Source organism: Triturus cristatus, chromosome 5_2, assembly GCF_964204655.1.
Source record: "Triturus cristatus chromosome 5_2, aTriCri1.1, whole genome shotgun sequence".
Lineage (NCBI taxonomy): Eukaryota > Metazoa > Chordata > Amphibia > Caudata > Salamandridae > Triturus > Triturus cristatus.
In genome coordinates, this window is record NC_140588.1 from 168,729,466 (window position 1) to 168,755,021 (window position 25,556).

Here is a 25,556-nt window from a genome sequence, read left to right on the forward strand (position 1 = left end):
TGCTCTGCGCAACTACGCATGGCTCCAGGTAGACCTTTTTACCTACAGCAACTGATACCGGGCTTCTCCCAGGTCCAGCCAAGACAATCTACGCCCAGCTGGACCGGCGGGCGGCCTGCCCCTCAGGACAGGTGCCCTCATCCTTTCGAACTCCCCCGTGGATTTTGAACGAGCGGACAAGAGGGCGAGGAGGGGGCGGGGACAGCATATGTACCCCCCTTTGCTCCTCCCCGCCGGAAGCAGCTACCTGTCTGGGGTCTCCCTTGGTCAAACCCAGGGACACGACCTCCCACCCCTGTGCCTTCCTGTGGCACTAAGGCGGCCGCCCTCAAAGGGGCGGGCCGCTGCGCAACCCCCCCCCCCCCGGGCAGCCTTACAAACAGCCGGCATGTATACAGAAATGCAGTGGCTCTCGCTGGCCTGGCCACCGGCGGCCGTTACAAATTCAAGTAAGGGTGTCTACCTGGGCGGACCGGAATCCAAGTCAAGCCAGGGGCATAAATTAAAATCAAGCAGTAAATTCAATTTAGTTGCAGGTTATAAAGTTCCAAATTGTGTGCTTCAAAGCCTGCCTTGCCTTCATCCAGTAAGTTCCATGGCACACACACAATGTCCACACAGGCTTCACTTGACATGCACAGTCAGTGTGCTGCAGCTTACTGCGCAGTCACTCTCCGGTGCAGGCTGACGATCATGAATGAATAATCATCTGCAAAATGTATTCGGTCGAGCCTGCCAGTGGCTATAATTTAGCGATGTGCATGAATTTTGAAAGGAACGGTGGTCAGAGTAGGCAAGCAGTGACTTCACTTTTCTAGTCAATTCGAACTATTATTCCAGTTCATTCAAGTGTGTACCATATGTCTGCAGAGCCAGCCACGCAGCACAGAGTGCAGGTTTTTATTATTTTACACAAAATAACTCGGCAGCACAAATAGATTTTATGACCATGAACACACACACTATGCTTGAATTTATTTAGAAGAACCACTGTGTGTGCAATGCTTATCCTTACTCTCCTGAGGCTTGCACAATGCCCAGTGCAGTCTGGGCAGCTGGAGCGAGTCCAAGTCAGATGACCGTTGCTGACTAATAATTTGTTGTGATTAGGCAGCAGCTGAGGAGATCAGTGTTCATACTGGGTTGATTAAGTAGCACTATAGTCAAGTCTAATACAAGCATCCTGTCTCGCTGTAATGTGTGCACCTTACTCTCCTGATTTCTGGTGCTTTGCAGTACTTTTAAGATCGTCTTAGAGTTTCTTGTTGCTCAAATTGGCATCTTTTTTGATATTTATATATGTTTTCCTTGTCATCATTGCTTTACTTTGCATCTGCGAAAATGTCAAGCATAGTCGTTAAAATTAGGCCTGGGCGGTAAATTCCGTTCCGCTTGTGGAATTGGCGGAATTTGGGTAATTTCGCGTTCCGCGGAGAACGCGAAATTGCCAAAAATTCCACGATCCGCGGCTTTGCAGAATTTTTTGCTTGTTCGCGCTTTCAAAATGCGTGTTCGCAAAATATTTCTCCCCAAGCACGCAAACAGCGTTCGAGAACGAAAAAAGCATCGTGAACGGGCGGAACAAGCAATTCCGCCTGTTCGCGGAACTTTTGGGTGCTCGCAGAGATTTTTTACCATTTCGCAGAGCTTTGTGTAGTGCGACTACGCTAATTCCGCCCACCCCTAGACTTGAAATGTCACTCATAATTACAGAGAAATTAAGAAAATGTCACATAAAGATATCTGAATCCTTGGCAGCTATGATGAATGTTGCTCCTTAGAGTTTGCAGCACTCTGCACTGCAAGTCAAGCCCACCATGGAATCAGAACAACATAGCTACAACAGAAGTGGCACTGCTACCAGACAATACACAGACTCTGCTCTAACGCCCAGCTCTGGATTGGGATTCTTTAATTACACAAATCACATGTTCTATTTTCCTCTTTCTGAGAATAGATCCAAAAAACGCACAATATAAATAACAGGTCCTCACCCGATAAGAAAAATAAAAACGGAGTCCCAGCCTCCAAAATTTAGGGCAACACTTTTTTTCTGCCCTCTTGGAACAGCTCCAATGCCACCTAGTTGCCTTACAAACTTCACCCATAGCCACAGTGGATTTCAGCCAAAAGATATACATTTTAGATTGTAGGCACCTAACATCTAAAACAGCTTTCTCGGACAAGCTCAAATAGATGCTGCTTCAAATTTGCTGCACTAGATCTGGAGCACTTCTTTGGCAGACCAGCACCACATTCAAACGCTTCACATTTGGTACTCAAAGCACACATACACCTTTACAATTCTTCAGACAAGGCAGTAGCGTCACCACAAGGCTACACTAATAACAGATGGGGAGAAGGGAGTGAGTGGGTGAGTGAGTACGCATGTGCTATAGTTACACAAATGACAAGGGACCTGGAACATTCAGATTAAAAAAACGAGTTACTTTTACAGTCAACTTGAGCAATGACATCGAACATACCAATTTTATCTGTCATCATTTTTAAAAAGGGACTACGTCCGAAGGTAGATATCTGCAACAGCCGAAGCCAACAAAAGTATACAGCTGGTAAAAGTCCTTCCTTCGGCACAAAATTCAAATTTCTCCTGGTCTGAGCTTTCCCTCCAAAGTTAACGGTTTCCGAAAGACCTCATGCAGAGGTTATTCAATTACATGGAGGCCCAAGCCTGCTGCCGTGCCCCGCGAAAGATTTTGGACTTCCAATTCAGAGACTAAGTACAGAGGTAAAACTTTCAACCCGGTTGAACCTTGTTTCTGTATACGACCTGTGTTCCATGGTTGTCAGACCTAACTTGTTCCTAGGTACCAAAACCAGTTCACCACAGTTGCTGGTTAACATTTTTGGGTTCTATTTTTAAATTTAAACACTTTAAAAATTCATTACTCCGGTTTCCCTTATTGGATTTTGTCGTTTTGGTGTCATTTTATTTATTCAACTTTACTCTATTTTTCTTAATTGGCTTGGGATTTTTCTTGTGTTTGAGACTTTATTATGGTTTTGGTGCAGCATTAATACATTACACATTGACTCGAAGTTAAGCCGGTCTACTCTGTACCATAGCCACCAGGGGGTTAAGCTCAGGATCATTTAGTGACTCTAAGCATTCACCTTGACAAGGGTAGCTGTTCTGATTGGGGGGGGGGGGTACCTCACCCCCTAAAATAATACCCCATTTTATTTATTTATGAAGGTCTTTGTTAGATCTGTCAGCCTTAGGGTGATCACTCCCAAACTCTTCACCCGCTTGCCTTCTCTCTTTGTCGACCTTAAGACTGAGCACTTTACCACTGCTGGCCAGTGATAAAGTGTATGTGTTTCTCCCCTAAAAATGGTTACATTGGTTTATCCACAATTGGGATATTTAATTTATGTATACATCCCTAGTAGAGCGCACTACCTGTGCCCAGGGCCTGTAAATTTGATGTTACTAGTGGGCCTGCAGCACTGATTGTGCCACCCTCACTAATAGCCCTTTAAACATGTCTCAGGCCTACCGCTGCTGAGCTTGTGTGTGCAGTTTTATTGCAATGTGTACCTGGCATTTAAAACCCCTTGCCAAGCCTTAAACACCCCTTTAATTACACATACGTCACCCCTAAGGTAGGGTCTAGGTGTGCCACAGGGCAGGTTGCTGAGTAAGTAAACGGTAGGTCATAGTCTTTTTAAGATTTGCATCTTCTGGTACTGAAAAAAAAAAAAAACAATTTGTTTTCCACTACCATGAGGCCTACTCTCATAAGTTAACACTGGGAATTTCTTATTACACTTTTAAGATGCAATTCCTGATTGAGAAGGAGTAGCTCTGACATGTTGTATGTCATTGGAATGGTAATGATAAATCCTCTTTACTGGTAAAGTTGCACTAAACATTATGTGTAGAAATACCCCTTTTAGAAAGTTGGCATTTCTCTGCTCCTAAAGCAGCGTGAGCCTGCAGCCTGTCTCCAATACGTCTGGAGTGGGCGACAGCTTGACTTTGTGCATTCCCTCTAGATAACCATATAAAAAGGAAGGTTAGGTGTGTCTGAGTGCCCATCTCCCGAGTGCCCATCTCTTTCCTGAGGGCTCATCCTGGGAAGGATGGGAGGGAGAAGCTGGCACTTACACCCGTATAGGCAGTATCCTGTCTCCACACAAAGGGTTGATTACTCCCGTGTAGCGATTCTGGAGCCACAGCTAGAAGGAAAGGACCTCTTTGCACTTCAAAAACCCTTCTTTAAAGTCACCTCCACTTTAAAGGCACAACTAACCGGGTACAAGTACTGATTCTCTGACCCCACCAATCTGACACTTCTGGACCTGTAAAGAACCTTTGTCAGAAGGACTGGTGTGTTGATACAAGGACTGTCACTCAGCTGGACTGCAGCTCTGGGAGAACTGCTTTTCTGCTGTGTTGCCCTGCTGCCTGCTACCCTCTGACCAGAGTGATCTCCAAGGGCTTTTTGGCTTGCCTCCTGTTTTTGAGACTCTGGGATATCAACGTCTCACCACCTGCTCCTGTGCCTAGTCCATTGGAAGTGGAACGATGTGCTTACTCCAGTCGAACCAACGCATCGCCTGTCTGTGTGTAGCAGAATTGATGCATCGTCACTGCTGCGGAAGCAGAATCGGTGCATTTTCCTCAGAACCAGCACTTCGCCTTAAAGAACTGACACATCGGAACCAACGCTTTGCCACTGCTGCAGTGATGGAATATCAGCCCATCCCATCAACTTAATTGACAAACCTGCACATAGTCTACGAAGCCAACATTTCTCGGCTCAGCACATCGTCTCTAGAACGGACGCATCACCACCACTGTGTGGAGAAAAAAATCTACGCATCACCTCGACTGCAGGATCAACATAGACACATTGCTCGGCTGCACCGGACATCTCACTGTTTCGACCAGGACCAAGATACTTTGTTTAGCAGGCCTTGCATAGCTCATGTATCTGGCCTGCCCTCTATTGCGATCAGCCTAAACTCTTGACTTTGCTCTGGTCCAGCACGATCAGATAACACCCATGGGCAATTATTGCTTCTAATCGCTATTTTTACTTGTAATCTTTAAAAATTAATATCATGACTTCTACTTATTAGATTTTTGTCATTTTGGTCTTGTTCATTGAGTTACTGAGTTACTGTATGTTGTGCTGCACAAATACTTAACATATTGCCTCCTAAGATACACCTGCTGCTCTGTGCCAAGCTACCAGAGGGTGAGCACAGGTTGATTTATGGTGTGTAACTGACTTACTCTGACTAGGATTGTGGTCTCTACTTGGACAGGGTGCATACCTCTGCCAACTAGACACCCAATTTTAAACAGTCTTCAACAGTTCAAAAAGAATAGGCACACAAAGCAATGGGAGGGAACAGGCGACACAATGATGCTTGAGCTTCAGCAGTAGAATCATCGAGCCCTGTTAGGGAGACTCCATTTGCCCATGAAGCTTCTTAAATAAAGCTGTCCGTGAGGTATGCTATATCCACATAAGTGGAGGTGACCCTAGATGTTCCAGGAGCTGGGGGAAGTTTGCCCGCATCCATGACAGCTGAAAGCATAGGCAGGCCAAAAGAGTGGCATCCCTATGGTGATTCTTGATGGTAGCACGCCCAAGCAGGGGCAGACACACAAAGAAGATGTTGGTGCATGCATACTCCTTGGAGGAAATGGGGCTCTGGGGACAAAGAATGCAACCACTCCCAAGTGTGTGTGGGGGGTCAGGGTAGCACATTTTTTAAAGAGTGTGAAACCTCCTCCCCCTGCAGCAGGGGAGCGGGTGAAAGAGTAGGGGAGTGAACCCACCCCCTAGCAGCAAATAAAACCTATGGAGATTTTAGGAGACTCCACCCTATAAAGGGTGGCAGGTTGCAGTAGTAAGAAATCACCTCCAAGAAACAGAAGGGCCACCAAAAAAGAGGGGCAAGCCCTCATCAGATCAAGCCAAGGAAAGCCCGGGGGACAATGAAGGGGCATCCGTTGTCAGGGACTTTCAAAACAGAAAGAGGAAGGCAGTGAAGATTCAGGGAATGACAACAAATCTGACCCCCACAACTACTGCCTAACCCCCTGCAACATATGTGGAAGTATGCAAGGAGGCCCTACACCAGCTCAGCCACTTGCCCTGGGCAGAACAAAATAAGAACGCGGAGTACCACAGGTGAACACATCAAACCTGGCAGATGAACAGCTGGGAGGACGCATGACACAAGGCAAACCTTGGCTCCAGCTTGATCCATTGGTATTGGCAAATTCTGTAACTCCAAAAACAGTGAGGAGTAATTGGCAAAATTTCAGTTCAGAATTCCAGTCTAGAGGGCTAGACAGGCCTGGATGGGCACACCAGACACTGAATAAAGATTGACAGCAAGAGATGGCCTGCTTGCTTGGTGGACAGAGAATGGAGAATGATGGTGTGCTCATCACTTCAAGAACATCGTCCATTCGAAACAAATATTTCAGTGACTATGAGATGGATTTTGTGGAAGGGGTAAGGAGTGCTGTGGGTGAGGAATGACACAGCTGTCCTTGAATTAGACAGTGGTAGTGGTGCATAAGAAATGCCACAAGCGTGGAGAAGGGTGCTGCAAACCTATCAGAAAAAATATAACCACATGACGTTCAAGGGATGCTTGGCAAGAGGGCAAAAGGTAGCATAAAGACAGAAAATAAGTCTATGGAGAGCCAAGGGTCAGAGGAAGGTGGCTAGCCCAGGCTAAGGTGAGGGGTAAGTGGAAGAAGGGAGGATTTCAACAGCTGCAGCAAGGAGGAGTTATGAAAGGTCGCCACAACAGGGAGAGAGTGCCCATGGAAAAGGTGTGGGAGATGCTTCAATAAAACCAACAGCTCTCTCTGGGATGATCAACAAACACTGTGGAAGTCATGTAAGGGTACTGCAGGATGTCTGGGATCCAGAGCTGGGACAGTGATGAGGATAATGACGAGGTAGGCAAATGGTGGGATGCACAGAGGATGGAAGACAGGCCGTCGTGCAAATGTGAGTGGTAAGGCTGATGCAGCAGTTGCGACTTCAAAGAGGGTTCGGAGATCAAGAAGTATCAGAAGGCTCATTGGAAATGCAGGGATAACATTTTGGAAAAGAGTTGTCTAGATGTTGCTCTTGCTCTGATCTAGATGGGGTTGTCAAAGTCAAGAGAGAGGGAATGGAGATAAAGAGGGTTGCAATTTAGCATGTGCAGCTGAGGGGAAAGAGCATGAAGCCAAAAAATGAAAAGGGAATGGGTAAGAAGATCGTAATGATAGTCAGTAGTAAGAAGGCTGGGATATATGAAAAAGAAGAAGACGACTCAAAGGGCATGACTTAGAAAGTGTAAAAAGTCACCATACATAGAATTGTGGATATCCTATGTGGACATTTGGTATTGGGTACCAAAGGAAAGATATGGGCAAAAGAGTACATCAATATATTTAAATTGTTACATAGAGAAACTAGGTGAAAAGAGGGATCAAATGCCAAGGAAATGGAGCTAACCGAACATCTGAAACTGCCATCTAACAGACATGTGGCAGGTACACTTTATGCCAGTATTACATGTAAGACTATGCTCTGGTGTCGATTGGCGCTTTTTAAAATCTTAGATGTAATAATAATAGCAAATAATATTTTTGAGAGATTAGATTTGTTATGCTATCATGAGCAGTTTAGGTCTCAATGGAGTATCTACCAAAATATATTGTGGGGGGCAGTGAGAATAGAGTGGTAATCTGGACGATGGAGGAGGAGCAGGTCTGGAGATTCAGGTTGGACTGTTCCCATGAGGAGCAGGGTCAAGACAAGCATATGGCTGGGTCCAAACTGGGGTGGCATAGTGAGCAAAAGAACTATGGATTAAATCCAGATCTCTTGATTGGGGGAAATGGTTAAAATGCTTCAGCACTGCGTTCCTCCTCTTGTCGTGACCCACTTAGGCCAGGTGGGCACCGCAGTGAAGAGAGAGGGTCGTTGCCCTGGAGAACTGAGGTCGCTGTGCGTGTTTTGAGTCTTGGTCTATATAAACCTTGCAACTACCTACCCATCTTCCCATCCCCCATTCCCCCGAGAAGCCTTGGACCGCTCGACCTTCCACTACCACAACGTCAAGTGCTGAAAGGGTAGTATTTGGCCCAATTGCTCAGAGTCTACAGTAGGTTGGGCCCCGAGACAATGCAGTCAAAACAGCAGTCTTCTTTGCTGACCTGAGGGAAGACGAAACTTTAATTTGCAAACATCTAGTTGAAAGTAAACAGATGTTCCCAAATACTGTTGAAATGTATCTGCGGAGGAACAATCAACAGACCTTACATTGTTTTGGTGGGGGAAATATGCACAACAAAACTACAAGCAGCATTCCCTGTAATGTTTTAGTTTTATAGCGGAGGAGTTTGGAATTCACCTAGAGCTCTGCCAATATTTGTTCAAACCTCTCAGGGCATTTCTTTATTAAAATAGCTTTGTTTCTGGGCCTCAGGGGACTCCAGGTTCCAGAATTCCAAGCACCAGGAGGCGCCAGCTGTATCATCAGGGCACAGGACTTTACCAACCTGCTATATAGAGCTGCCCTTACTCCCACTGCACAGAACGCATTGATTGTGGGCCACAGGGGACTCCAGGTCCCGGTATTCCAAGCGCAAGGACGCACCAGCTGTATCTTCAGGGGCAGGAATTTACCAACAAACTACATTTCCCTGCCCTTGCTAATGCTGCGCGGGGCGTCCCCAGGCCACGGGTGGGCCCTTCCTGCACCAGTCATCGCTCTGAGGAGGTGGGCTGGGCCAGCCCTCTGACCCCTGCGGCACTCCAAATATGGTGTGCACTATTTTGTAAGTTTGGCTATGGAGGAGCTACACCTGTCTGGGACTTCTGTATTTAATTATCGTCCCAGCTAACTCTACTATCATGAGGAAAAGGAAGTTGCTGGAGACATCCATGAAAGCCTCATCAAGAAAGAAAATGACAACCCCTGCTTCTACTAGAAACACCCCAACTGAGATAGATAATTTGATAGAAAAAGTAGAAACAATTTTACATTTCACATCCCGGTTATTGGTTGATCGCCCGTCTGTGTTGCATGCTACCCCACCTCGTGGTGACTCTTTGGGTCCCAAAAACCCAATGCTGCGATTTTCTTTTGTTAAATCACAGAACAAGCGTCAAAGTTCCTCGACCTCAGCCTCAAACACTCACAAGCAGAAGGATGGCTGTATTGCAACAGGCCCACTGGTTACAGTTTCTGCTCCAGAAGTCCTCTCACCACAGTTTCCTGTTATCCCTAATGTGCCTTGCGGTAACTGCTTTGCTCCCCTGGCAAGCTTGGGACACGTCGATGTTGATACTCTTGTACTGCTCAGTGTGGTGGACCCAGGGCTAAGCACGCTGGCTCCCAAACAGAACTGGTCGAAGCCTTGATAAAATCTATTGCTGACCTTAAATCTGAGATAACAATTTAAAAGCAGAGATAGCTTCGCTAACTGACCTGCACAAAGCAACTTTGCCTCCACTCTGCCACTTACCAGTGGCTGACCCTTCCAAAGTGGGAAGGAAGCACGTGATTCCCGACTTTGTGGAAACTTCTTTGCAGCCACCTCTTGTCAGATCACTTGCTTACTCCAGCTCTCTAGCATAGCTAGCATCCTTCAGAGGCCTGCGCAGAAAATAGATTGTCTGGCTATGAAGGGTAGCTCCTTTAACTACTATTACTTTCCTCCAGCTCCTCAATAGCATGTCAGATGTGCCCTCGACCGCACAGGATCTGGCCCGCTTTAATCCACCTTGAGCGTTGGGCCTGGGTTCACGACGCAGGCATCAACTCGCCCCTATGGTTCCTTAGCAGCTAGTTTGCCTTTCCATCTCACAGGCGGAAGCAAACCAGAGAGCCGCTGCACCATTTTTGTGAAAAATGTTCCAAGGCTATCCGGAAGGGTAAGAGAAGATCAAGATTCCTTGACCAATAAAGCAATCCACTGGCTGTGTAATGTGAGGAAATGCTCATCCTGTATTCATTGCTGGAGTGAAGCGTATTCCATCTCCACTGGGTGGTCCAGATACTGTTGATCTCACTTTGCCTTCTTGCAGCATGGCAGACAACCTTGTTGCATTAGAGCTGCAATTTCTGACTCCTGCCCCGAATAAGGACGGTTTGAAACTTAGTGCCCCTAGGGCCTCAGCAGAGGATGTGCCAACCTTCTCCCAGCGCAGGGGCACAGATTCATCTGTGGTATGACAGCTACCTCCCCCGGCGTAACAACTTTTATCGATCCCTACTTCAAGACCACAACCTGAAGCCCGGAATATACTATCATGGAATGTTGCTGGCCTAAATTCCAAGCTGGCCGATCAGGACAGGGGGATTTTTATAGACTCATTTGATCTATGTATGTTGCAGGTAATGTGGTGTGTAGAGTCAGCTCATAGATCTGGGTATAAATCCTTTTTGCCCAGCTATCTCACGGGGCACGGGTCGCAAAGCAGGTGGCTTAACTTTATATGGGTCAATAACTCACTAGCTTGTGCAGTCACCAGGCTTGAAGTAAGTTCCCTGAACATTCTGGGGCTGTCACCTGCTAAGGGCGGGTCATCCTATCACATTAGTAATGTTTATAACAGGCTCAAAGGGTCCAATAGGCCATTGAGTATTCTTTACACCTTAGAGGATGCTATTGATATTCTTTCGCATGAAGGCCAGCTAATCATCTCCGGTGAGTTTAATGCAACATTTGAATCGCTTGATGCCTATTCCCTTAACTTAACAGAAGAGGAAAACACAGCTTGGGGCATTCCTCGGTTAGTCATGGAACCCGTAAAAAGAAGCTCAGTGGTAGCCTCCCAGTTGATGAGCTCATCTCTTCGCCTTGGTCTCAGAGCATGTATTGGTAGGTCCTTCTCTGATAGCAATGGTGCCAATACATTTTAGCACCTTCTGATAAGGAGCTGCATTGACTCTATATTACAATCCATCTAGCTGTAGCCCTCTCTCAGACATGGTGGCAGTAGAGCGACAATAAGTGATCAGAATGCTCTTAACATGACCATCAGGCGCTTAAGCCTTTAGTCCAACAGGGTGGCAGTTCTAAGCTAGCAGGGGAACTTACCCTTCTGAATAATAAGTAGGCTTTAAAATGGGAGTCTGTCTGTCAGGACACGAATGTGCTGGCTTAGATTTATGGTCCGGTCACTGATACTTTAGAGCTACTGTCTCCCAGCGAATTGAGAGGCCCTGATATGGGGTCTGTACTTAATCTTCACGAAAAATTGCTTACTTGTCTTCCGGGTTTCTTATGCAAGGATGGTTGCAAGGCCCCTAGAACCTCACTCATGTCATTCATGGTTTGGTAGCCACTGTAGAAAGGCTAGAAATATGCTCATGGAGTTGTTAAAAGGAGGGAATGGAATTTACATCTCTACAGGAAGGAAAAAATACAAAGTCGTACTGTCGCAGTCCAAAACCATGTGGGATTGCATGATGTGGGAGGATCTGCAGCAGCCGGGGCAAAGGATAGGAATCTATGCTGGGGTATATGGTGCCCATGGCAGTCGCAATGCTGCAACCCATGTTGATTTTAATTTACAACCAGAGAACTGGGTGGATCATTTCCAGAAGGTCTATGCAGCTATGCCTAACCATGTGTTCAGAGAGGTAAGAAGGCGGCCCCAATTCCTATGTTAGAGAAGCTGCCCTGTTGATATTTGACTTTAAAGACATTTTGGAAACAAAAAAGATGATCCCCCTTCATAAAGCTCCTGGCTCTGATTCTGTCCCTTGAGACCTGTTCCAATATTAACCCCTTGTCTGGGGCGTCATATTTCCACCTGCTCTTCCATTTCATTCAGGAAGGCAGCCTGATTTCGAGTTCTCGGCAGACCGCCGAGATTGCTACGATTTTCAAAAAGGGCCGCAAAGATGGCCCAGGGAACTATAGGCCCATTAGCCTTGTTGGTGCAGCCCAGAAACTGTTCTCTCATCTTACCCTAGGGAAACTGATGGAGTGGGTTCAGGAGAATGACATTCTCTCAGATTTGCAAACCGGATTCAGGAGCAGGGTCAGCACAGTTGACGAAATTCTACCATTCTGTAGCTTATACTGGAAAACAGTAACGCTAGACAAGGGCCACCTATATGTGGTCTTTGTCGACTTAAGGTCAGCCTTTGAATCGATCTCTAGAGCCAAGCTATGGGACGTTTTTAAACAGATGAGTGTCCCTGCTAACCTTCTCTCCATCCTAATTAGATTGCATGCCTCCAACACTGCGAGTGTCAGATATGGGAATAATGATGAGTTCCCAGACCCCTTTAAGATCAAGACCAGTGTCCGGCAGGGATGAGTGCTGGCACAGACACTGTTCACTCTACATAAACGACTTCATAAAGGCTCCTGATTTCTCAGACAATAATGCACCAAAACTGGCCCCACATTAATTTCCTTTGCTACTTTTTCCAGCCGACACACTTCTATTTTCCAAAACTGTGTGGTCTGCAGGAGATAGTTGAGAGCTTCCAAAGTTTTTGCTGAACTGGGGGCCTTTAACTCAATATCAACAACACCAAGTGCATGGCACTCAATCCCTATAAATCAGGAAGAGTGAACATACTGGTGCAGGAGTTTGTGTACTTGGGGTTCCGTCTAATCCATAAGATGAACTGGACCATGCACCTCAGCAAGAGCTCCCTGAAATTCCAGAAAGAAGCTGGTGCTAAGACCAAAATGTGTAATAAAGCTCAAGTATGTCCTCGTAGATCGGCAGAGGAAATGTACAACCTAAAAGCAAAAAACTCAGTTATGTATGGTGCACAGCTTTGGGGACACAGGAGGGTTGAAGACCTTCCAAGGCAGGAAACAGGTTTGTCGGGACTATTCTTAATCTTCCTCAGATCCCCAACTCAAGGGCATAGGTATTTACCAGATTATTCTTAGTGCAATGCTCTAACCCATTAAGAACTGGCACAGGCTTTGGCGGATCACCGATTAGCTGGAATTATTTAGGATAATGTTAAAGATGCTCCTATGGTCCTCAGGCTGCAAGAGGATTTCCTGGTTTATATATATATTAAATCAATACTTTATGATATTGGTTTGCCTTTTCTATGGGAGAGCCCGGAGGCAGCAAAGACAGTTCTTTGCTCCCTGATCGAAAAGCGCTTAAAGGAGTATCTATCATTGCAAGAATTGAAGTGAGTTAAGCCCGGGAGTTTAACTTGATCAGTTTTTAGACATTAAGATCATTCCTGCATCTGAGTTACTCCTGGATACTGTCCTGTGATCTATTCCTGTTCAACGTCATCTGAAATGGAGGAATAGGCCCCTACCTGGAAATAGCTTTTGAGCTAAATGGGGTGAGAAATATTATAGCTCCGGCAAGTGGCCTTCCTGTATCTCAGTTGATGAAACCCTGGATCATTTAACTTTTTTGCCCCATGTATGCCCGACCATGTAAAAAAAATGGCTTAAACCCATGTACAAGGTTTTGGGCTTGAGCCACTAGCACACGCACTACGTATCCTATGTTCAAATACGAGAGAAGTGATTGCTATTGCAATGGCAACATTTGTGGAGGCTTCCTGCCTCACCCGTAATCGCATTATTTGTCTCCACACAAGCCAGAACAGGCTGGAAGCATCACATTTGACATGGGTCTGCTTGCCAAGTATGCATCTTTTAAGTATATTTGATTACGTTCTTAAAAATACATTCTACTGAACGATTCTGGAAGCCAAGGTATACTCTGTGGATGGGACAGAGAGCAGATAAAATCAAAAACCTCCTTAGTCCCAACTCTGAATCAAGAGACAACTTATAACAGCCACATGTCCTCACTTTCCTAACCGTGAAAGTGTGAGCTGTATGTGCTGGCGATTTAATTCCAACAGGTGGTCTGTGGTGTAAATACATTTAAGCATGGTAAATATCATAGTTATTTAGCTGGGATTAAAGTAGTAGCCTCCAAAGTACAAACAGGTACGCTGGGCATAGTTTGGTCAGCAAGATTGGAGGGGATGAGCTTCAGTTTTTCCAACAATTGGGCAGGCATGTAATGTGAAAATGCACCATAGGACAAGCAGGGAGCATGAGAGGAGCCAAAGGGGCTGTGGACGGGGAGATGAAGGTGGATTGGTAGGGGTACTAAGTGAGAGAAAACGCAATATTTTGTGAAATAGCTAAAATTTTTGAAGACGTTCAAAACAGAGAGGGACAGAGCATGTGCGTTTTCATCTGTATGTATGTACAAAATTCCATGTGAAATCCGACAGACACCTCCCCATACAGGACTGAAAGCACCTGTATCCAACTCTTTTCCAGAAAATACATTCATTAGAGGGTGTAACACACCCCTAAAGCTACGACCTTGCAGGTGTATGCAGCACTTACACTATCGGAAAAGTTGGACCCATTCCCCTGCAGGGGTCTTGTATTAAGCACATTAACAACGTATGGTAGCATACTCTGAATGAAGTGCGATACCCACAAGTTAAATAAACACATATCAGGCAAATTTGCCCCCAACCTCTCTTGCTGGCACTAAAGTTGCCACCAACAGGTTCAACGCAAATCTTTGCTAGAGTCACATTATTTACAAAGACACTAGTAGCAACTAGATAATGGTTACTTTTTTTTAATCAGATGCTTGTATTACAAAATACGTAGAAGTAGCACAAAATGAACAATTATTGGTAAACTCATTAGATTTTGCAAGTGATTAATAATAAGCCTATTTTGTTGCAAGTTGTAGTTTGCCGAGTAGTTGTACAATACAAGTTACAGAAAGTCTATTAGTGTTATGACTTGTTTATGTACAAAAAGGCAATATATTGTGGTATAATGCGGGTAAGTAAATACAAATTTTTGAAAAATGAAAGAGGAGAAATAATAGAATTAATTGATATAATAGCAATATTATGTGTTTAGAGGAGTTCTGACAACTTATGGCCCCGGTACCACTGCACCTGCTGCATCATTCAAATTATGTCCCTATTGCCCTTAAGGTAACGCAGTAGTGATTGCCTGTTTAGTAGTAAAATATTGCAATAATTGCCGTTTAGTAGGGTTCCTAGACCTTTGGGCCGCGGTGTCACTGCGCCTGAAGCACCATTGAAATCATGACCCTAGTGCCTACAATGTAACTACACTTGTGACTGCTTATTTAGTAGTTCAATGTAGCAATATTTGGTGTTTAGTGGAGTACTAACAACTTTTGGCCCCGTTGCCACTGCACCTGCAGGACCTATGAAATCATGGCCATAGTGGGAAACAGCCTTAACAATGCTAGTGGGGTGCCTGGAGCTTTTGGGCCCGGTGTCACTGCACCTGGTGCACCATTAAATTCATGACCCTGTTGTCTGCAAGATAACTGCACTTGTGACTGCCAGTTTAGTTTTAAATGTTACCAATAATCTGGGTTTAATTGGCTCCCTAGAGCTTTTGGCCCCAGTGCAACTGCACCTGCTGCACCATGCAAATCAAGTCCCTTTTAACTGCAAGGTAACTGCAATTCTGACTGCCTATTTAGTAGCCAAATATAGCAACACTGTGTGTATAGGGGAGTTCTGACAACATTTGAGCCCAGTGCTACTGCACCACTCAAATCATGAACCTCTTGTCTGCAAGGTAACTGCACTTGTGGCTACCTGTTTAGTAGTAGACTATAGCATGGCTCTTGTATATTAACCTTATTTTTAACGCAAAATGTTTATTACAACATTTTAGATTTTATCATAAGTTCAAAGAAAGGTACTGATGCATGAATAGGAAACGCCACAAATGTTCTAAGGCTAAAGAATCTGCTTTACACAACTAACTAATAAAAAGCAAGCATTCCAGCATACTGTTAGAAGCTGTCTGCCTTTTCCATGGGAAGAGATCTTATCTTGTCAGTGAATGGAGCTTAAAGTGTGTAAACCACTTTAGTAGAAGTATTGTAAATAATGCGTGCAGCCAGAGGAAGTTAACAAAAAGAAGTTCCAGCCAAAAGTGAATGAACACAGTAATTTTGATTGGTAACTGATAAGAGGCCCATTTTAAGATATATTAAATACAAGAGATTTTGCAGGCGAAACCTAAGAAGGAACAGCTGTCCTAATAGAACAGGAGTCTCCAATATTTTCTTTAATAACAACTACTTAAGTTCAATGAAAATCATAACAAGCTACTATTACTTATAAGTGTTGTAATAACAACATTAAGATACATTAGTGGCCACAATATAAAACATTGCCAGCAGAGATCTCCTCAGTTTACCAAGGACTGGTGCCAGTGCAAATACCAAGGCGCGACACGGATTCGGGCATGCCGCCCCTATGGTGGTGTGCCTGTCCCCAACTGAGGGGGCGGGGCTGGTGATGGCAGTGAATGATGCTGCCAACGCCAGCCCCGATCCCGCCAGGTCATTGGCCCATTCAGCACGGTGCTTTGGAAGTACTTCAAGCACCTACGGGACAGGGAGAGCTGGTTTGTACTGGTTCCCGCCTCTTTAAAAGGACAGCAGAACAGCGAGACGGTCTCTTTTGCACCACTCTCCACTCCCGTCACAGCCCTGCCAGTGGCCCCACTGGGGGATTATAAAAATCTCTTGATTTCTTTTTTCTACAGGACGTCAGAAGGATCGAGAGCGCTCCACAGACCTCGTCAGCTGTTCGAGGTGCAGGCGGAGCGCTTATGGCCAGCTGGGAGCCGCACGGGCTTGAGTGTTTTCACTCGCCTAACCCGCATTTTAGAAATTGCGGTGGTGGCTCTAGCAAGAGGGGGCAGGAGGGCAGGGAGTGTTTAGGTGTTAGCCCCCGTTCTTGGTTTTCCCTGCATAGTTGGTGTTGCTATTATGCCTGCAGGGGGCAGCTAAGCTGCGTTTTGTCTCCTTTTGCATCGGTCGATGCTGGCCTTTTGGTTAGGAGTAACAGGAGTCGCCTAGCTTGACCAGGCTCGCTGGCATATTATTGGTACTTGTTTGGCTGCATGAGTAGGGGGGTGAAGTTGATTATAGTGGTGGCATTACAAGTTTAGACATTGCCCAGTTTGAAGCCAAAGGTGCATTTACTATTGTCCAGGCACGCTTGCTCACTGGGGAAAGATCTTAGCTGATTGAGGCCTGCACACAGCATTTTTGGTCAATTAGTGGGGGTTGACCTAGAGCATAGAAAGGGGAGAAGCACCTGCGAGGGGAGAAGCACCTGCGATTGTAGGAGCTGATGAAGGCGATGATGCGCAGGATGGACGATATGGGTCGATCTTTGGCAGAGTTGAGGAACCGGGTGGATGGGCAAGAAGGGGCTGAGGATTGGCAAGAAGGGGCTAAGGAGAGGCCTAGGCTGGAGTAGCTCCCAGAGCAGCATTCCCACCAGTGCCCAACAAAGCTAGGGCCAAATGGGGCGGGAGCGAAGGTAAGGGTCCACCACGGGTTTCTGGGGAGGAGATCCCAGAGCCCTCAAGACCAGGTGGAAGGGACCCTGCTGAGGACCCTCGTGTCTGCAGGTCCGAGGGCTTGAGGTGAAGTGCCAGGAGGGGGGACTGAATGCAGCCCCTAGACAGACTGATTTAGTGGCTAGTTTGGCTGCTGTGCTGCAATGGTTGTCTAAGTTCGGATGGTGGCGCTTTCCTTCTTCACAAAAGTGCGGGGCCACCAGGATCCAACCAGCTCTTTTTTAGTGCAGGGTCTATGAAGGGATGGCAATGCTTACAGGGGTCACAGTTTAATGCTCGGCGCCCTATTGGCATAAGTATGCTTGCAGCGATCTAGCGTTCGCTATGTAGCATTTGAAGGTCAACCAGGGAGGTTCGTCTTTTTAGGGCAACCTTCACGCTAGCCTTTTATGGTGCTTTCAGGGTGGGGAACTGCTGGCAAGCAATAAGCATTGGTGAGGAGGGATTCAGCTGGCGCATGTGCAAGTACAGGGGGGTTCGGTATCCTTATCGATCCCACGGTCCAAAATTGACCAGGGAGGCAATGGGACCACATCTTGTTGCACAGGGCGCAAGGGAACTTGTGCTGTCCCATCAACAACCTTGAGACATTCCTTGCTCATAGACCTCGGGGACAGGGGGTCGTCTCCTAATCCACGAGGATGGCAACCCTCTCACCAAGTTTCAGTTTACAAGGGTTCTTGGGTTGGCCCTTAGAGCGAGGGGGGTGGACCCTTCTGAATTTGGTTCCCACTCCTTCAGAATTGGGGCAGCCACAGAGGCCAAGGCAATAGGTCTTTCAGGGCAAGCGGTGCAGAGGATTGGCAGGTGGTACTCAGATTGCTATAAGCGCTATGTTAAGCTGCACATACTTTAGGCTATGAAGTTTTCCAATAACGGTTTACTTTTTTTCGCAGTTTTCATATCCTGAAAAGCAGGAAGGAAGCTTGCTGATGTGTGCGGGTCGAAGGATTCCAGTGCAACCCAGGTGCCCGCCTTGGGGCCGGGTTAAACTGAAGTATTGGTTGTAGGCCATTCTTATGTAAAAAGGTTGAAGCATGTTTTTTTCCGCAGGAAATTATATGGAACGGGCCCACCAGGCGGATTTCAACATTTCTTTTAAAGAGCAAGGAGGGCTACATCTGGGGCAGTGAAGGAGCATGTTTTGGCACTTGTTGGTTAAGTGGTGCATGCCCGCCAGAGTCATGGTAATACACCTGGGGGGCAATGATTTGGTACATCTGGGCAGGAGGGGCGTGTTTGAGGTACTGATCACCGAGATCAGGTGGTTATACAGGAGATGCCCGCAGTCAGTTTTAGCATGGCCCCACATCATCTTGCGGTTGCGGTGGCAGAGAGGCGATTCGGTCTGGGCCCTGAATCATTCTGTTAAGAAAAAATAAGTAGAAGCTAGATAAGCTGTTTAGGTCCCCAAAACTTCAGACCGTCTTGCATGGATGCAGGGGGGGGGGGGGGGGGGGTTCTTACGGCATGGCATCCACCTCTCAAAGTTGGGGAGGGAGTTTTTCTTGGAAAACTTATTGCTATGGTTGACCTGGGGGCGCGACACGGCATGGCTTTGGTTAGGTGGGGGGCCAGACAATGGGGAACTATGCTGGCTTGAGGCAGTAAGGTCGTCACTGGTGGGACTTTTACGGTCCTTAGTAGGCATCCCCATTGGTAATAGGGATAGGTGGGTGACAGCGGTCTCATGAACCGACGGGGGGCGCTTACAGCCAATCGGCTAGAGGGTGCAGAGGGTGGGGAAGTGCACACTTCCAGCAGGCCCTTACAGCCAATCCCCGCACTGGAGCATGGGCACCAAGCTAGCATGACAGCGCAGCCCCATGGGGGTGGTATTTGAGGGTGTAGGGAGGTGTCCGAGGTAGGTAACCTTCTGGGCAGACGGGTCTCCTGCGCATGCATGGTCACTCCTGGAGGGGGGCGGATTCACGCGTAGTTGGACCAGTCATGATCTTAAACGCAGGCTCAATGCAGGATGCGCAGAGACAATGCATATTTTTTATTAGTTTAGGAATGACTGTGTATTAGAATTTCAGTTAAGGCTAGCCATCCACAAATAGTGTAAATAATATTGTATGGAGTGTTATGGGGGTTTCTGAGTATTGAAATGAAATGTAAATGTTTGATGTGTTTTGTGTAAATATACGGTCAGGGTTGTTAAGACCCCTAACCCAAAAATGTATGATGGTAGTTGTGTGCGATCTGTGCCTCAGAAGGGGGGGGGGGGGGGGGGGGGGTAGAGGTACTCCACGAAGTTTATTGGGAATTCGGGTGTTAAGGGGTGGGGACTCTGCAATACCTGCCATATGTAAAACCGGTTGTCAATGTGGAATGCCTCTACACCATAATAGTTATTGATGAAATGCCCCTGGCACCCATGTATTAATAATAGTAATAAGTGTCACTAAGGCTGCATGATTTAGACCTCAATTATTATATTTTAATATTTTTGGGAAATTCAACCACTTTTCTCCAAACATCAGTTGATGAGTTTTGAAAATACACACTTGCGTATCAAATACATGCTTTTAAATTGTGTTTTACATAGATTACTGCAGCCAACCAAAAGCTAATAATTTAGAAGGTTGTGCACATAGGAGAGCTACGTATGGGGAGCTGGCAAGATACCAGTAGCTTAGCTACTCATTGGAGAAGCCTGTAATAAAAGAATGAAACATGTAAACATATCAGCTTAGCAAAGCTACCACTGGGGTTGCAACTGTAACGTTCTCAAATTACGAAATTCAATAAAGAAAAAGTTTTTTTTTTTTTTAATCCAGTAGTTCCTCTCAGGTTTCACCAGTATTGAACAGAGCAAAAAGTTACACACCTGCTGTTACCGCATATATAGCAATTATGAATAAGGGACGATTGAATTAAATTTGACCAGGGCAGGTTTTAGGCCGGTGCAGACGCACTGGGCGCTGACCAGGAGCTGGGGCACTCATCTCAGTAGGGGTGCTGTGTTTAGCAGTAATGTACACTTTAAAAGCACCTGCTGCAAATTTCTTGTGTGTCTAGCTTTCAGGCAGCAATAAAAATGTCATGATAACTCTTATGATAAGGTTCAAGAGAGATATCAGAGTTTTGTTTAGTAGCAGTTTCAACTCGCCATATAATAGTGCAGAGGGTTAATATGCCTGCTACAAAGAACATATATGTATTTTACGTGGATAGCTGGGTGGATTAGAAAAGCCATCCTTTATCAGCACTTTAAAACAAATGAAATGTATCCAAGGGGGGGCTGTGGGGAGAAGAGGAGCACTTTTGTCAGGTAGTAGTGAGGGAATCCGAGAATGTCATATGAGGAAGCAGCGCCAAAAAAGATTGTCGCACCGGGTGCCACCAGCGATAAAGCCAGCCCTGAAATTGATAATTAAAACCATTCAACATATACAAACCAGGGTCACATATAAAAACAAATAAGTGCTTGGTCGTATTCATACAGATATCCAACGTTTTCAAAAAGTGGTCATACATTTTACAACGCTGCTTTATTAGAACACCTTCTGTACAACTAAAACAAGTAGCAATTCCAGTTTGCTACTCAGTTGTCAGAAAACTGGTGCTATGAACATATTGTGTTCAGTTACTCCTTAAAAGCTAAAAATTGGTGGAGTCTGGTTTTATAATAGGTGATGAATATCACACCTGTTACAGGTCACTCGTGATGAGGACCAAAGAAAATCAGTGGCTAACGTAAGCAGAGGCGCAACTAGAGCCAAATTTCGGGGGGGGGGGGGGGGGGGGGAGAGCTAAGAAAAAATTTCGGGGGGGGGGGGGGCTGAATCTTTTAAGCCATAGGCAGAGTGGAGCTGCAGGGGCTCTTAGAATGGGTGAAACAACAGCAAGGCCTCATTAACATGCAAATGGTCTTTTAAAGACCTGTGAAGTGCTCGGGTGCGGATGTGTGCGCCGGGAAGTTGTCTCATCCCGGGCTGCCACACACGACGGGGGGGGGGGGGGGGGGGCTGAAGCCCTGTGAGTCCAATGGGTGTTGCGCGCCTGAACGTGAGGTCCTCAGGTGTCTTACTGGGATTTCAAAGGAAACCCGCAGGTGTGCAGTTGTTTCCTACCTACATTCTTTTTAGACACCGTACACAGACTACAGTGCTGTTTAGCATGAACCTATGTTTTTACCCTATTCTGTATAGTGGTTATATAGGTGCTCGAGGTTTGCAAATAGTTGTATAGCATGTTTTAAGTAAATTACCTTTACGTAGTTTTTGATAAACTTAGTGGTACTTATGTTAGTGAACTCACCGGTATGAAAAGTAGATTTAACCATCTGTGGGATTTGAAACAGCAAACATGCATAATAAGGGAGTTTCTTCAACGTGTGCTATTTTACGAAAAGGAGGGAAAGGGAAGGTTTCAGTTTCCTACTGTATTAGACTAAGCAAAACTGATTTGGGCGTGACTTACTCAGCACTGAGATTCCATTACACGCTGCAAACTGGAGCCGAGCAGCGTTCTGCAATTGAATGTGACAGCACTAGCACAACAGTGGCTACTACGTTTCAGAATCAAAGTGCACTGAGAGCCGTGTGCTCGTAATAAAGACTTTGGGGCAGATCTATATTGGAGATGCGCCACTTTTACGCCGCCGTTGCATCACTTTTGTGACGCAGCGGCGGTGTAAACCCTGCGCCACGTTGCGCCATATTTACATCGTGACGCATCTATGGAGATGCGTCACGATGTAAAGCCCTGCGCCACGTAAAACCTGCGTCAGGTTTCACGTGGGCGTGTCGACAGAGGGGGGGGCGTTCCGTCGCAGGAACGCCCCTGAAAAGTGACTCAGTCAAATCTATAAGATTTGACTGAGTCACTTTCCCTACGCTGATGCGCCAAAACCCTGCGCCTGCTTGAAGCAGGCGTAAGGCTTGACGCACCATGTTAGGGATAGGGTAGGTTGGAACAGTGCTGGAGTTGCGTCGCGCTTGCGACGCAACTGAAGCACTGCGCCAACCTTACGCCATCGGATGCGTCACGCATCTGTTTATTCCTGCGCCATGATGCGCCGCATTGTAAATGCTGCGCATCATGTGTGGTGCAAGGGTAAACTTGCGTGACGCATCATTCCTGGCGCATCCTTGCTGATTTGCAGGGATGCGCTAGGAAACATAAATCTGCCCCTTTGTATCCAGACCCCTTCTGCAGGGCTTTCAGTGGGATGAGAAAACGGCGAGGGTCTCTCAAAGGGGTGTGGCCAATGTAATTAAGGGCGTGGTTTAAAACAGGTAAGCTAAAAATCTGCTTAGCATAGTGTGCTGCTCGACTTGTATTTTGATGTTTATGTCATTGCATGCAGATAATTATGATACAAGTAACCTCATACCTACAACAAGTCAAGACTACTGGCTTTGTCAATGGTTGTTAGTTGCATAAGATAAATAAACAGCAACTGTGGCTTGCATATAATATTGAAAAAGCTTCCACTTAAAGCCCTGGTGACGCCATGCCATACCTTCTCCACTAGTGAGAAGAGAGCAGTGTGAGCACCCGCACATGGATGTGCCTGCTGTCACTGCAGTCCAGAAAAAAATGGACCGCCTGTCCCAGGGCACAAACCAGAGAACCATAGAGACCCGTTTCGAGGCCGCCTTTAGAAAACTGCCGGTACTAAGCACCGGTGAGATCCGGCCCACTTAAAACCCTGCCCTTCTGGTTTGGGGGTCACCTTAAAAGCAGGGGTTCCTATTCCTCCATGTGTTTTAACGCTATGTTGTGCAGAGCACCTTCTGTGCTGCAGCTGCCCCCTTTCTGTTACCTTGTGAACAAGCTCCGGCCCCTCCGAGTTCACAGTGTGCAGGGCTGGGTGATGGACAGATTCCCACCGGAACACTCCCGTGGACGAAGTAACCCAAATCAAAAGGGGCAGTCTGGGAGCTACGTGGATGACTCTGTACCAGGCGCGCGCTGCATGGCGCAGACCAGAGTAAAGGTTCATTGTGAACGCAATGTGGATTTCTTTAAGTGGCACTGTGCCGGCTAAAATATTAATAGCGTTCTGAATCAATTTAAGGGGGTTGAATACGGTAACGAAATACCCTTTGTCATAAACCATCATGTTCTAAACTTTGAATTTTTAAATACAAAGAAAAAAAAAACTTTTAGGTGATGGTTATACTGCACTTCGCAGCTGAAGAAGGTAAACAAACCAGGCCTTGCATTTGCTTATGTTGTGACGTCTCATTTTAAATGTTGAAGGACCAAGGAATACAGGCCCATGCTTTTCACACCTCGCATGACATACGTTTAATTGGGGGATGCAAAATCGTTACAGGAAAATCTCAGAAACGCAAAAATACGCCCATAATAAACACACACCCTCAGCCGTGGCAACGGGTGCCACCTACGTGTAAAATGAAAATATAAATACACACCCCTGTAGGTCCCGCCCTGTCTATTCTGACATGCCTCTTACACAAGTTTGTTTACAGAGATTTCACCTCACCGCTGAGACTACCATTGCGCCACCGATTTTACTCTTTAAAGACAATCAAGCACCCTACATGGCGTCAACGTCCAATGAAAGTTGACTTAAATTAGCCCCTGAAAGGCGTGACACTCCAACAAACACCCTTTTTAACATAAAGTGTGTGTGATATAGCAGTCATTTCGCGCGTGCACATTTTACTACAGACAGCGAGAAAAGGGAAGCAAGGTTTTTGGTAAACTGTAGTGCGTCACGTGCTGAGATTACGGAAATTCGTTTCTTTTACAGTTTTCCTGGGTGAAAAGAAACGAACCCTTGTTTACTACATCGCTGCTCGCGTATCCAGAGGACACAGGTGATCAGGAGAAGTTACAGCCACTTGAGAAAAGGGGTGTAAAGGGCCAGGGGTGTCATCCTTTGAGTCCAGAGGGGCCGCCCTTACCTCCGTTTTGAATCGGTTCACAAAGTGAAGTCTACTTCGCCAGGCACCCCCGGTACACCGACTCCGAGCATGCAACAAACGAGTGGGATGGGCGAAAAGAGTGCTCTTCCGCTGGCTTCTCCGGCGGGAAGCGGTCTGACCCACAACCTGCTCCCCCAGGGTTCCCTCTGCGGGAACTCGTCCCTGCCCCGCTGTTCTCGTCCAAGCAGCGGCAGGCTGCCCAGAAGTGCCTCTCACGGGTTTCGGGAGACAGGTGAGACCGGTCTAACTGAGAAAGGGGAGTGGAGGCTCCGACTGACGTGCTCCCTCCCTCTGACACCGCCCATCACGAGCCCGGCCGAGGCGTCGCGCGGAGGAGAGACGCTGCTGGCTGCCACCTGCGCTTCGCCCGGGTTCATCAGTTAAAGCGCGCACTGGACACGCGCTCCTAGCACAGCCCATACATACACAGACAACTATACAAACGATACCCAGTTTTCAAAGACTTAATAACACACGCCCCCCGCACTTGGCCCACTCCAGTTAGTTCACACCTCCCACATATTCCCGTTGATGGTAAATCACATTGTGGGGGGCGCACAAAATATACAAATAACACATACACACAATACACATAACATATACACGTTCATTTACACATAACCCAAACACATATCAAATACACAATAATATACACATTAACAAATAAACACATAAAAAAATAACTTACCTGCCACTGCCACTCAGTGTTCTGCCATACATGCCAACATTTCAGAAGAGCAAAGTGGGAGATTTAAAAAAAAAAAAAAAATCGGGAGAATGAGGCCTTCAATCGGGTTTCTGTCATGTATGGACTTTGGAAGTGTGCTGCTGCAGGATCGGACATTTGAAAGCAAATTCACGTGTTTTTTTTTTATCACCTTTCAGAAGCATGGAGCGCAATGGCAGGCAGAGAAAGAGGGGGATGCAAGAGTTGTGCGCGGTCAGTGCATACACCCCCCTCCCTCCCCCGTCAGCCCGGGCTGAAACAGCTTCCGGGCACACACACAGCCGCCCCCCCCCCCCCACCCCCAGTACTTCACAGGTGTTTAAAAGACCATTCGGTTGTTAATGGGGCTTTGTTGGTTTTTCACCCCTTCTAGAGCCCCTGCATCGCTATTCTGACTATTGCTGGAAGAATTAGCACGTTACACATTACCAAGCCCTGTCAGCTGAAACCCCGAGGAATCGGGTTTTTGCTTGCAGAAATCGGGAGGCGAGAGACCAGCCTTCAA

The 25,556-nt window shown here is 46.4% G+C and overlaps 1 protein-coding gene across 2 annotated transcripts in view; it reads right to left on the minus strand.

Annotated features, from left to right (window-relative positions):
* The window catches only part of LOC146822742 (MARVEL domain-containing protein 3-like), a 176,123-nt gene extending 151,424 nt beyond the window's left edge, over positions 1 to 24,699 (minus strand). Inside the window, exon 1 of one of the 2 annotated variants that reach the window (XM_085606928.1) lies at positions 24,304 to 24,699. The gene's annotated coding sequence lies outside the window, so the exon portion shown is untranslated. The remainder of the gene's footprint in view (positions 1 to 24,303) is intronic. The other variant, XM_085606929.1, reaches the window with a different exon arrangement.
* Positions 24,700 to 25,556: the final 857 nt, after the last annotated feature.